Below are 12,819 nucleotides of genomic sequence, written 5' to 3'. Positions count from 1 at the left end.
ATAGATTCCATGCCCCGGATCTTTGAGACCATTCACCTCCGAACACCACGACCCTCTCAGATCTATTCATCATTAGTATTCATCTCGCATTGCAATTTGCATATTTAATAAGGTCACATAACCTACACATCAAGAGGATGCATGCAGGAAGTCAGTGCGGTTTCTTTGCCTGTAGATGGCGCCAACATGATGACTTGCTGCGTTACTAAAAGCCGAGCTGAGCCATAAAATAACTTTATGTCAAGCCTTGCACATCCTCCTGGCATTCTGAGATCTGAAATGTCATTTACTCTTAAGTGCCCGCTGACAAATGATCTGATTCATCAGCAACGGGACGACATACCTCTTAATGCAAAGTATTGATAGAAGATGTATCGCAAACTCCTTCTCCACGCACTGAATCATCCGTAGTCATAAGGACTTACTCCAAGTAAGGAGGCATCATCAAGTTTACATGGAAGATACTAATAATTAAGGGTTTCAGAGATGGTAGTAGAAAATGGCTGAAAACTGTAGTAGACCCTTCCTTTTTTGCGCATGCACAATGGAGGTCATGCATGCTCATTCCCCACAGAATGGTCCATACAGATGACCTGTATACAGCCCTGTCGCAATCGGCTCTATCACCATGTGATTGAAATGGTTACACATTTGCCTCGATCCATTAGATTTTCTTGTGCTCCACGTCGGGCTTTGCAAGTAGCCCAACGTGCTCCTATGTATTGTATTTCCTGGTCCTATATAAGGCCTCCCAAGACACACACCTGTGTCTTGGTAGTGCTCCAAGACTGCTAGTAAGTTTCTTAGTTGTCTGTGCACAGTTCCAGTCCACAGTCATCAGGACGTCTCCTGGCTGTCTGTGGTTTCCCGTCCATGAGTTACATGTCTGCGGCTTTCAGTGACCCTGCTACCTCTCAATGGTCTTCAGGACTTCATCTGTTTGTCTGTGGCTTCCAGTAACCCTGCTGTCAGTAGTTTTCAGGATTTCACCTGTTTGCCTTCGGCTTCCAATAACCCTGCTACCTGTCAGAGGTATTCAAGACGTCACCTGTTAGTCCGTTGCCTCCAATAACCTTGCTGCCTTCAGTGGTCTTCAGGACTTCACATGTCTGCCTGCAGCTTCCAGGCCCCCTCCTCTCCGCTTGCGGCTTACAGGACTTCTTTAAGTCTATCAGTTTGCCTCTACGCGTCCTCCTGCGTCTTACAAGATGTCTCGTGCCCGTTTTCGGCTTCCAGGACACCTTTAAGACTTTTAGTTTGCATCCGCTAACTCTGCTATCTGTTTGCCATGTGCAACACCCGCCTGCTGCACCAACGCCATGGCCAGTGTGTCCACCTGGATCTTTTGCTTAGAGGATCCACCTCACCTATTGTCAGGAAACTTCCTTTAAACTTCCGGGACATCTTCCGGTCTTTCGAGGGACGTTAACAAGTATGGGAATATGATGGTAATAAATGAGGTGGGCTCTCCTCTATACAACAAAGGAAGGCTTTCACTCTACAGTCCATGGACAGTCAATGAAATCAATGGACGCCATATAATATTCAATTTCTCTGTAAGAGAAGGCATTATTGACAAAAAGTCACTCCACATATCTCCATCACCACCTCCATCACTTTAGCCTTATGTTGGCCAAAACCACTGATTTCTTCGAACTGGCCGACTATCCAATGTTCATGAAATGATCAACCAACAGTCTTTGACAGTTGGGAAGGGAAGGATTGGGCAGTTGGATTTCATCATGCCCAATCTTTGGTTTATAAGGATGATAAAATACTACAAGAGTTGTTGGACAGCAATTTTCTGTCTTACAAGCATTTTCACCCGATTGGAGCGCAAATGTATATGTAGGGTCAGGAGTAACATATCAGCCAACAGTCATTGAACGTGTACGGCCGGCTTTAAGGTTCTTTTACATGAGTTGATAACAGTCTGAAGCATCAGCATGAAGCCTCGTCTGCTGATCATTGGCCTGTGTCAAAATGGCAGCGATCAGCCATCGATTGAACAAATGCATTTGATAGTTGATTACTTATTTGATGTGGGTTTTCTCGGAAGCACATCTCCCAGTTTAAGCGGGACATGCAGAAATCAATAATGATCAATAACCGACCAATGTGAAAAGGGCCTTTAAAAAAAAAGCACAGCTCAACTTGTTTTATTGAAGATCAGCAATAACTTGAGGATAAGTGCCGATAGACTTGTGATATCCTCCTCAATCGGTGATCATCGGAGCAGAAATGAGCTCAGATCGACTTGATACATTTTCGGCCAGAAATCAACTTTTTCTATCCTAGATCGGCAATCATAAGGGCAGAAATCTTGGATATCGACAGACTTGTCATATTGACAACCAAAACGAATGAGCGATGATCAACTTGTTATGTCCGTGATCAGCAATCATTCGAGAAAGAACAATTGGCGATGGTCTTGTTATATCGGTGACCAGCATTAATTCGAGCAGGAATGAGCGACAATTAACTTTTTATATTGACGATTGGTGATAATTGGGGAAGAAATGAGAGGTGATAGACTTGTTATATTAGCTTTCATTCGAGAATGAATGAGCGGCAATAGTCTTATGTCGGCCATCAGCAACCGTTTGAGCTTTTATGAGCGCCGATTGACTTGTTATATTGGTGATCAGGAATCCTTTGAGCAGGAATTGGAGGTGTTCGAGGGGTGGAGGTGTTCGAGGGTTTTTTAATCATTTCTTATATGAGTGATTGGTGATTGTTTTGTTGTATTGGCGACCATCTGAGAAGGAAACCTGCCTGGGTATCGATGTATCCAACAATTCAGTGTAATGTCGGGACCCCAAAATAACCTAGATCAGATTGCGAGTCCACACTACCAGTAACCTTCTTCACTAGGTATATACTATACAAGGAGCTTCACTACTCAGCATCCTGTTAATGCAAACTAGAAGTCTAAGTTGCAATGCAAAATACAGGATATTAACCCAGTGTGATCCCTATCTCCAGTAATTAAGTGAATTACACCCCCCCATGTAAAATTGTCCATTTCCCCTCGCCCGCTGCCTGTATACAATGGGTGTGTAGTCATTAATAGGAATACATCTGTAGCTTTCTGTCTCTCATTCCCTTGCTCCCTCACACACAGATCCACACGCAGAATGTGACATCACTCAGTACAAAGGGTGGAGTGAGTGAGACCACATTGAAATCAGTTCTGTCTGTAGGGGAAGGGAATTTCTTTGCACACAACAGCAGCAGCAGCAAGAGGATCTATCAGCTCAGCCACATCCACCCTGGCTGGCATCAAATATAGAGAAACACGCCAGTCTTCTAGAAGAAGAGCCGAGCTTCCAATCATCTCGTGAAGTACAGAGAGGACTTGGTCCTGGTCTAGGCTGGAGAACTTATCACCGACCTGAAATACCATAAAACCACTTTATCGGCTTGACGACAAGTAGACGGTAGGACTGATGTACCTCTTGTGGGATGTCGGTTGAGGTTTAGGCAAGGGTTAATATGAGGAAACCAGGGCAAGGGATGGCGGCATGAAAGGGGTGTGTTGGGAGTGGCACAGGGACAGCATTGGCAGCTTTTCACATCTCTACTTACTATACTAAAAAAATATTATATATCTTAGTATGAAAACTTTAGACGATAGAGCTTGGTCTTCTCCTGTAAGTGTTCAGTAAGTCAATTTTGCCTTGGAGCTGCCTCTTAGCCTTATGTAAAAGAGTTGACAAACCTGGGAATTTTGGGGATGGTCTATCAACATGGGTGTGGATGATTGGAAGCGAGATGGAAAAAACTCTTGTGAGATCTCGTGGAGAAGTTTTGGGATGAGGGAACTTTTTGAAGGCATCTGAGAGACTTTGGAAGTCAACGATTAAGGCTAAAAGTTTAATGCTCCTTATTGTCATTAATATAGTTTCTGATGAGTCTAAAATCGACAAATCAATGAAGTTTCCATTTAGTTGGATACCGAAAATGTTTCCGTTGGATCTAAAGTGACATATAGATGATGTCTCTGATAAGTCTGCTACCGATATACCGATGACATTTCTGTTGAGTCTGATACCAATATAGCAATCACATTTCTATTGAGTTTGATGCTGATATATAGACAACGTTTCTGTAGGCAGCAAAGTGGTGCCAGATACCCTGAGATATACCCTGAGACATCTTACAGACTTTGGAGGACTATGACTAAGGGAAAGAGTTTGGTGTTCCTTTTCTCATCCGTACAATTTCTGAAGAGTCTGACATTTATTGTTGATGAGGTTTCTTTTGGGTCTGTTATCGATGTATTGGTCTAAAACTGATATATTGATGATGTTTCCATTTATATAAAAAGATATCGATGACATTGAGTCTGATGCCAATATATAGACGATCTTTCTGTAGGCAGCAAAATAAAGACTAAATTATTTGTTAAGATAAGAAGGGTTTGAGGTGTTAATAAGTTGCCCACTAATGAGCTCCCACCCGTCATCTTCTTGTGTCAATTCTGGTCCTCTGGAGTCTCCTGCTACAGAGTTGGGCACCCTAAGCAGTCACATTCGGAAGTTTGGGCGTGGGATAGGGAGAAACAGCACAGGGCAGGCTGACAAACCCACTTCCTATAAGCCGAGAACACGAAATACAATGGACTCTCCGGTGTATTACAGCACGCTCGGTCTGATCTGGCAGAGTCACGCTCGCACACAAGAGGCTGATCATTCCATGCAACATCAAATACAAAACCCGGCAACACGGTGGATATAAAACGCGTTACTCATAAATATTAGACAGGGTAATGGCATGCTGCGTGCATGATCCAGCCGTAAAATATGCACAAAATACAACACACTTAAAGTGGAAGGAGATCTATATCCTCCCGACAGACCTTATATAGCATAGCAACAACCATTTAACTAGGACTGTTAGCTCCTGGGCTGTGGTGGAACCAGTCATGGTCAGAAGGTAGCTCTCCAGTGACTGTGGGACTATGAGACCTTGTATGATTTTGTATTACAGGAGAGGTCACTGTGTATGTTATTTAATGGATAGCCAAGGCAGGAAAGAGTTAAAAATCCACCCCCATGAGGGCCGACATGTGACAATCGGGGGGGGGGGGGGGGGGGCATTGGTTTAGGAATTGTTACTAGGAATATTGGTATTTCCTGTTTGCTTACATGACATCCATAGCTAGCCCCAGACACAAGTCCGAGTCCACCTCATGATACTCTAAAATGGTCTCGTGAGGGGCAACCCAAACCAATGGAAGGTGAACTCTGACACATCGAAACACGGGGTCACAATTTCTATAGAGTGTTAGCTAGAGAGCCCTATGAACAGTGCCATCACAGCCCCATCAATACTAAGGGTGGTGAAGCGGCCATATAACGTGTCAGTCAGAATGTCTTATAAGAAGTGCCAGTCCCATTTCATCCTTGAACAAGGTCAATGTGCCCCCATAAACAATGTCTGATATAGTGCCCTATAAACAGTGCCAGACACACTTAAAAATGCCAATGTCTCCCAATGAACAGTGTCAGACACATTGCCTTTATTAACAATTTTCCACTATCAGTGTGAGTGTGCCCCCGTAAACATTATCAGGGTGGCCCGTACACAGTGTCAGACACAGTTTATTCAGCATCAGTGCCACAATGGCTTCATAAAACTTTACCGGCCTGAGTGCCCCATAAGCAGTGTCAGCCACAGTTTTTTCAAAAACAGTGCCTCCATTAACAGTGATAAAGTGCCCCTATAATCTATGCCAGGCATATACCTACAGGCCCATAAGTGTTAATAGTCACAATCCTTTAACATGGTCAAAATGCAGAAAATGTCACAGACCTCCACAAACAGTGCCAATGTCTCCCTATAAACAGTACTAAACACAGTTACACATTAGAAAGCCTCCACTAACAATATGAAGATGCTTCTAAACAGTGCCAGAGTGCCCCATAAACAGTGTCACACACCGATAGTGGCAATGTGTCCCATGGTTTATTGCTCTCTGTTATCAGCTGGATTGAGGCTGACTACTGTATTCTTGGTGCTGCTGACAGGAAGCTGCGTGTAAGGTTTTACATGTATATCTGTGGCTTTTTCAGGTCCGGACTTCCCAGTAAAGGCCCCAGGGGGGCACAGTAGCTGAAGTCCTGCTGCTCCTTCTCTTCTAACATCTGTTTCTTCTCAGTCACTTAATGAAGACTGTGCCCAGGATAGAGGGAACTAGTAATGGTCACACCATCACTGTGTCCTCACTTAAGGGGCTGTCCACCTCATACAATCCCTACATGATAGAGAGGACCTCGATGATAAGTTGATCACAGTGAACCCTTGCGATCGACAAAGAGAAACCTGGCAGTGAATTCTCAGTTTCCCTACAGCACCACCACAGGAGAAACAGAGCATTACAATTTACATATTAACTTCAATGGGTTGTCCATATAATGCAAGGACGTACAAAGTCCTCCACTCTTCACAGGTTATGGGGTCCCGCTATGCGGTACCTTTACCAGTCTTGTCTTTGTACAGATGAGCTCCTTTGTGAGTTATGGATCCTCAGCAGGAAGAAACTAGACCATGGTGTTTTGTAAAAAGTGATGGCGGCGTATCGTGAGCCACAAAGTGACGGCGGCGTATCGCGTGCCACAATGTGACAGCAGCGTATCGTGTGCCACAAAGTGACGGCGACATATCGTGTGCCACAAAGAGACGGCGACGTATCGTGTGCCACAAAGAGACGGCGACGTATCGTGTGCCACAAAGAGACGGCGACGTATCGTGTGCCACAAAGAGACGGCGACGTATCGTGTGCCACAAAGAGACGGCGACGTATCGTGTGCCACAAAGGGACGTCGACGTATCGTGTGCCACAAAGTGACGGCGGCGTATCGCGAGTCACAAAGTGACGGCGGCGTATCGTGTGCCACAAAGTGACGGCGGCGTATCGCGTGCCACAATGTGACGGCAGCGTATCGTGTGCCACAAAGTGACGGCGACGTATCGTGTGCCACAAAGTGACGGCGGCGTATCGTGTGCCACAAAGTGACGGCGGCGTATCGTGTGCCACAAAGTGACGGCGGCGTAAAGTCTGCCACAAAGTGTGCCACAATTAGACGGCGGCGTATAGTGTGCCACAAAGTGATGGCGGCGTATCGTGTGCCACAAAGTGACGGCTGCGTATAGTGTGCCACAAAGTGATGGCTGCGTCTCGTTGCCACAAAGTGACGGCGGCATATCGTGTGCCGCAAAGTGACGGCGGCATATCGTGAGCCACAAAGTGACGGCGGCGTATCGTGCGCCATAAAGTGACGGCGGCGTATAGTGCGCCACAAAGTGACGGCGACGTATCGTGTGCGCCACAAAGTGACGGCGGCGTATCGTGCGCCAGAAAGTGAGGGCGGCGTATCGTGCGCCAGAAAGTGAGGGCGGTGTATCGTGCGCCACAAAGTGACGGCGACGTATCATGTGCCACAAAGTGAGGGCGGCGTATCGTGTGCCACAAAGTGACGGCGGCGTATCGTGTGCCACAAAGTGACGGCAGCGTATCGTGTGCCACAAAGTGAGGGCGACGTATCATGTGCCACAAAGTGAAGGCGGCGTATCGTGTGCCACAAAGTGACGGCGGCGTATCGTGTGCCACAAAGTGACGGCAGCGTATCGTGTGCCACAAAATGACGGCGACGTATCGTATGCCACAACCGCACGGCTCCCGCACATTACAGAATAATGCATTCTTTAAAATGAAAAATGCGACTCCCGCTGGGGCTGTGAGAAAATCCATCTTCATTTCTTTTACCGGGTGGATGTCACAAATTCTCTCTCTTTCGGGGTCCCAAAATATTCTGACAGAGGCGTTTTGTGTCCCCGAGGCAGCTGCAGCCGGGCCGGTGCTGAAAGTGTTAAATGAGGCATTGAAACCGAATGAATTAAAGGCACCCAGCTTCCTTCAGCGAAACATTAGCAGGCCGGCCATGTAGAGATAACGCTGCATTACACAGGAAGCCAGACCGATTGTCCCCCTGCCAGAAAGAAGAATTTAGGATTTCAGCACAGGAAGAAACAAGTTATGGGAGGAAAGGGGGTCCGCTTCTCCGTGACCTATTTTGTGGGTACCGTACCTTTAAAAATAGTAGGTAATTAATCACAAAGCTGTAAAGTAACCCCTGACCTATTTATGAGGTATATCATGGCCATATTCTGTCATACCTTACACCAAGAAGAACAACCTTAGGGGGCAATCAGGACCCCTCAAACAAATGAATTGAGGCAATTTAAAGAGAAATCACCCATAATTTTTACTTAGGATTTATCCCAACAAATAACACTAGTTGTCAGTTTTCTAGCTTCTTAAAGAGAACCTGTCACCAGAAATAACGCTGTTAACCTGGTGATATGAGGTTAATCTGTAGGTTAGCAGTTATTCTGCTGCCCGGTGCCTGCACGCAGCCGAATGCAGCGGGGAGAAAATGAACTTTATTCTCCCCGCCAGCATTCGGTTTCAGTCACGGGGGAGGTGGCTTACAGTAACCCTGCAGCCTGTCAGTAGTCTTCAGGACTTCACCTGTTTGCCTTCGGCGTCCAGTAACCCTGCTACCTGAGTATACAGAGCGGTCGCTGTAACCACACCCCGGCCTGAATGACAGCTGAGCCGCAATGCAGAGGGAGTGTCAGTCAGGGCCGGGGGCGCAGTTACAGCCGCCGCTCTGTATTCTCAGGGCAATGACTGATCCCGCGGATCCATGACTGCAACCGAAAATGCTGGTGGGGAGAATAAAGTTCATTTTCTCCCTGCTGCATTGAGCTGCGTGCAGGTGCCGGGCAGCATAACAAGGCTGTTAACCTGCAGATTAACCTCATATCTGCAGGTTAATAGTGTTATTTCTGGTGACAGGTTCCCTTTAAACTTAGGTCTTAAAGGGGCTGTCCAGAATTAATATGGCTATTTTCTGCCTAAATCAGAGCCACCCTTGTCCACAGGTTGTGTTTGTTATTGAAGCTTCAGTGAAATGGATAGATGTGGCGCTGTGGAAGGGAGCGGACATATTTTTACTATACTGTGCAACCGCATTTAGCAAGATGAGTTGACATTTAAGTCCCGCCCCTGGAAAGCCTTAAACTGGATCAGAACCCCCACTTTTGGGTGGAATTTCACAAACTCTATCCCTTCTCAGGGAATTGCCTGGATTATCACTGAAAATTCAGGACAGTTATTTCAATGTTGGGATTCTTGCCCATTTAATGTAGAAGTCCTCTAAAACCTAAAAATCAACATGTCGCACTCAAGTGAGAACTAATCACTCACCGTAAATATCTATTTTTTTGTTACCTGATGTAAAAACCGCTGTTCTCCTGAATCCGGTGATGTTTTTCTTTTGTTCCTGCGCCTCTCCGTTCCTGAGATATGGACTCCTCATCCTTGTATATAAATTTAGTCTTTTAAACCAAGTGGGCGTCCACAAATGGGACCACACCCACATGATTAATAAGACTAAATTTATATACAGGAAATAAGGGGGCATATCTCAGGAACAGAGAGGCGCAGGAACAAAAGAAAAACAACGCCGGATTCAGGAGAAAAGTGGCATTTACACCAGGTTAAAAAAATACATCTTTATTTCAAATGATGGGTTTTTCGCTTTGCTGGACACTGGTGACCACCTATTTCTTCCATGTGTGAGAACACCACCAAAATCTTTCCCTATCTCAACTTCCTACACCCCTGGATGTCAGGATATATTGGATTATTGGGGTTTACTGCACTCCGACCTAAATTTTTAGGTTTGTCATGGAGAGCCAGCAGCACAAAGTATTTAAGGAGAATAACGTTCTAATCTTAGTAAGAACATACTTAATATGTAAGTGACACAGCACATGATGTTACTGATGACAGGGCAGCACGTGACAATGTCATGATGTGAGGACGAGAGAGGAATGAAAACTATGGTCCAACAGCACAGAGGTCTTTACACCCAGCTGATCATGTTAATCAAGACTGGGTTGTGATTTGAGGACCAGGACAGAAACAAGCGGAAAGTCATAGACTGATATAAAAGGTACAGGGGCCACAGCAGCACAGAGGATGTTAGGAACGAGTGTACTGATATGACTGAGGAGAGGGCTAAATATGACAGGCACAGTGTTCGGTTGTGAGGAGCGCAATAGAAATGAGTCTGACATGGCAACAAAAGCAAGCAACTCACCAGGAGCACAGAGTATTTCAGAAGAGCTGTATATTTCTACCACAGAAAAAAAATAATAAAATCAATTGCGAATGGTCCATTTGTCTTTACGTGTCTGACCGACAAGAAAGGAGTCTAGACAAGTTATGCACCAAAAAGAAGGCCAAAACGCTTTGTGTAGAATTGGAGACAAGAAGGAAGCGAAGGTCAGATGTGAGAGTTGCTGAACAGATTTCACTTCCTCTATAAAAATGACTGCCTACCCCGCGCTCACTTCTGTATTGACAACCGAAAACCGTTTCCAGAGGTAGAAAGGCGCCGCCTCCGTACTAACCCTTTACTTACCACACAAAACCAAATAGTGAGTCTTAAAATATGAATCCCCAAATCACCAAGCTAACCTCTAATAGGTAAAATGTCAGATTATGGCACTGCTATGGGGTCCACAAACACCCCCAAGATAACAAAGGTAATTTCTCTGTTGGGTCCACACTGCTGCATCTGTAAAACTATCTGCAGTGCTATAAGTGCTACAAAACTGGAGTTGTTAGTCCTGGGTGGGGATTACGGCTTCATTGACACATCAGAGAAGAACAGCATTTGAAACTTCCATGGGCATTTGTAAAGCAAATGTTTCAATGCGGATGAAGCATGCACAATATTAAATCAAGCCCTCTGAAGGTGTCTACTTCTCAATGCTCAGAGATTACAGTAGTGATAGTAAATGCAGCTTTGCATGTGACTAGAGCAGACCTGGGCAAAGTGCGGCCTGCAGGCCACATCAGGCCCTTCCAGTCCAGCCCACAGACTGAGATAGCCGAGGGGCTGGAAAACAGTGGCCCATGAGCTGCACCGTGCCCTCCGTCTGCCCACTTGTTCGCAGTCTGTCTCCATCCACGCTCACTGCATTAGTGAAGGGGCCTTCGGCCCCTTTCTCCGCCGAACAGCGTGCGAAACAGCTAAAGCGATGATGTCATTTCATTGCGTCAGCAATGTACTGTGGAAAGTCAGTAGACCGGAGACTGGAGCAGAAAGCCAGGGGAACAGGACAAAGGTGAGTATGTGGTGTTCTTTTTTTTCATGTATAAGGGATGTTTGGCTGGATCTGGGGAGGCTATGGTGGGGTCTCATGCTGGACATGTGGAGGCTATGGTGGGGTCTCATGCTAGACATGGGGAGGCTACGATGGGGTCTCATGCTAGACATGGATAGGCTATGGTGGGGTCTCATGCTGGACATGGAGAGGCTATGGTGGGGTCTCATGTTGGACATGAGGAGGCTGTGTGGGGGCTCATGATGTATATGTGGAGGCTGTGTGGGGGCTCATACTGCATATGGTGAGGCAGTATGGGTTAGTTATATTACGTCCCACAGGGGCAGTATTATGCTAGTTATATTCTTCTATATAGGGGGCAGTATTATGCTAGTAATATTCCTGTATATAGGAGCAGTAATATAGTAGTTATATTCTTGTACATAGGAGCAGTATTATAGTAGCTAGATCATTGTACATAGGGGTCAGTATTATAGTAGTTATATCCTTGTACATAGGGGGCAGTATTATAGCAGTTATATTCTTGTACATAGGAGCAGAATTATAGTAGTTATATTCTTGTACATAGGGGCAGTATTATAGTAGTCATAGTCTTGTACATAGGGGCAGTATTATAGTAGTCATAGTCTTGTACATGGGGGCAGTATTATAGTAGTCATATTCTTGTACATAGGGGCAGTATTATAGTAGTTATATTATTGTACATAGGGGGCAGTATTATAGTAGTTATATTATTGTACATAGGGGGCAGTATTATAGTAGTTATGTTATTGTATATAGGGATAGTGTTATAGTAGTTATATTCTTGTACATAGGGGTAGTATTATAGTAGTTATATTCTTGTACATAGGAGCAGTATTATAGTAGTTATATTCTTGTACATAGGGGCAATATTATAGTAGTTATATTCTTGTACATAGGGGGCAGTATTATAGTAGTTATATTCTTGTACATAGGGGCAGTATTATAGTAGTTATATTCTTGTACATAGGGGCAGTATTATAGTAGTCATATTCTTGTACATAGGAGCAGTATTATAGTAGTTATATTCTTGTACATAGGGGGCAGTATGATAGTAGTTATATTCTTGTACATAAAGGGCAGTATTATAATAGTTATATTCTTGTACATAGGGGCAGTATTATAGTAGTTATATTATTGTACATAGGGGAACGTATTATAGTAGTTATATTATTGTACATAGGGGGCAGTGTTATAGTAGTTATATTCTTGTACATAGGGGTAGCATTATAGTAGTTATACTCTTGTACATAGGGGCAGTATTATAGTAGTTATATTCTTGTACATAAAGGGCAGTATTATAGTAGTTATATTCTTGTACATAAAGGGCAGTATTATAGTAGTTATATTCTTGTACATAAAGGGCAGTATTATAGTAGTTATATTATTGTACATAGGGGCAGTATTATAGTAGCTATATTCTTGTACATAGGGCCAGTATTATAGTAGTTATATTCTTGTACATAGGGGCAGTATTATAGTAGTTATATTCTTGTACATAGGGGCAATATTATAGTAGTTATATTCTTGTACATAGGGGGCAGTATTATAGTAGTTATATTCTTGTACATAGGGGTAGTATTATAGTAG

General features: G+C 44.4%; 1 protein-coding gene across 1 annotated transcript in view; it reads left to right on the top strand.

The window, feature by feature from the left end:
- The first annotated feature begins 3,097 nt into the window (after window positions 1–3,097).
- PEA15 (proliferation and apoptosis adaptor protein 15) overlaps window positions 3,098–12,819 on the top strand; it is a 57,868-nt gene continuing 48,146 nt past the window's right edge. The window contains exon 1 of the mRNA XM_073639395.1: window positions 3,098–3,440. The gene's annotated coding sequence lies outside the window, so the exon portion shown is untranslated. The remainder of the gene's footprint in view (window positions 3,441–12,819) is intronic.

The sequence above is a fragment of the Phyllobates terribilis genome, unplaced genomic scaffold (genome assembly GCF_046119375.1).
Source record: "Phyllobates terribilis strain yellow unplaced genomic scaffold, ASM4611937v1 Scaffold_7__3_contigs__length_470593459, whole genome shotgun sequence".
Taxonomy (NCBI): domain Eukaryota; kingdom Metazoa; phylum Chordata; class Amphibia; order Anura; family Dendrobatidae; genus Phyllobates; species Phyllobates terribilis.
The sequence above is the reverse complement of the archived record's forward strand: the minus strand, read 5'-3'. Positions and strand labels throughout refer to the sequence as shown.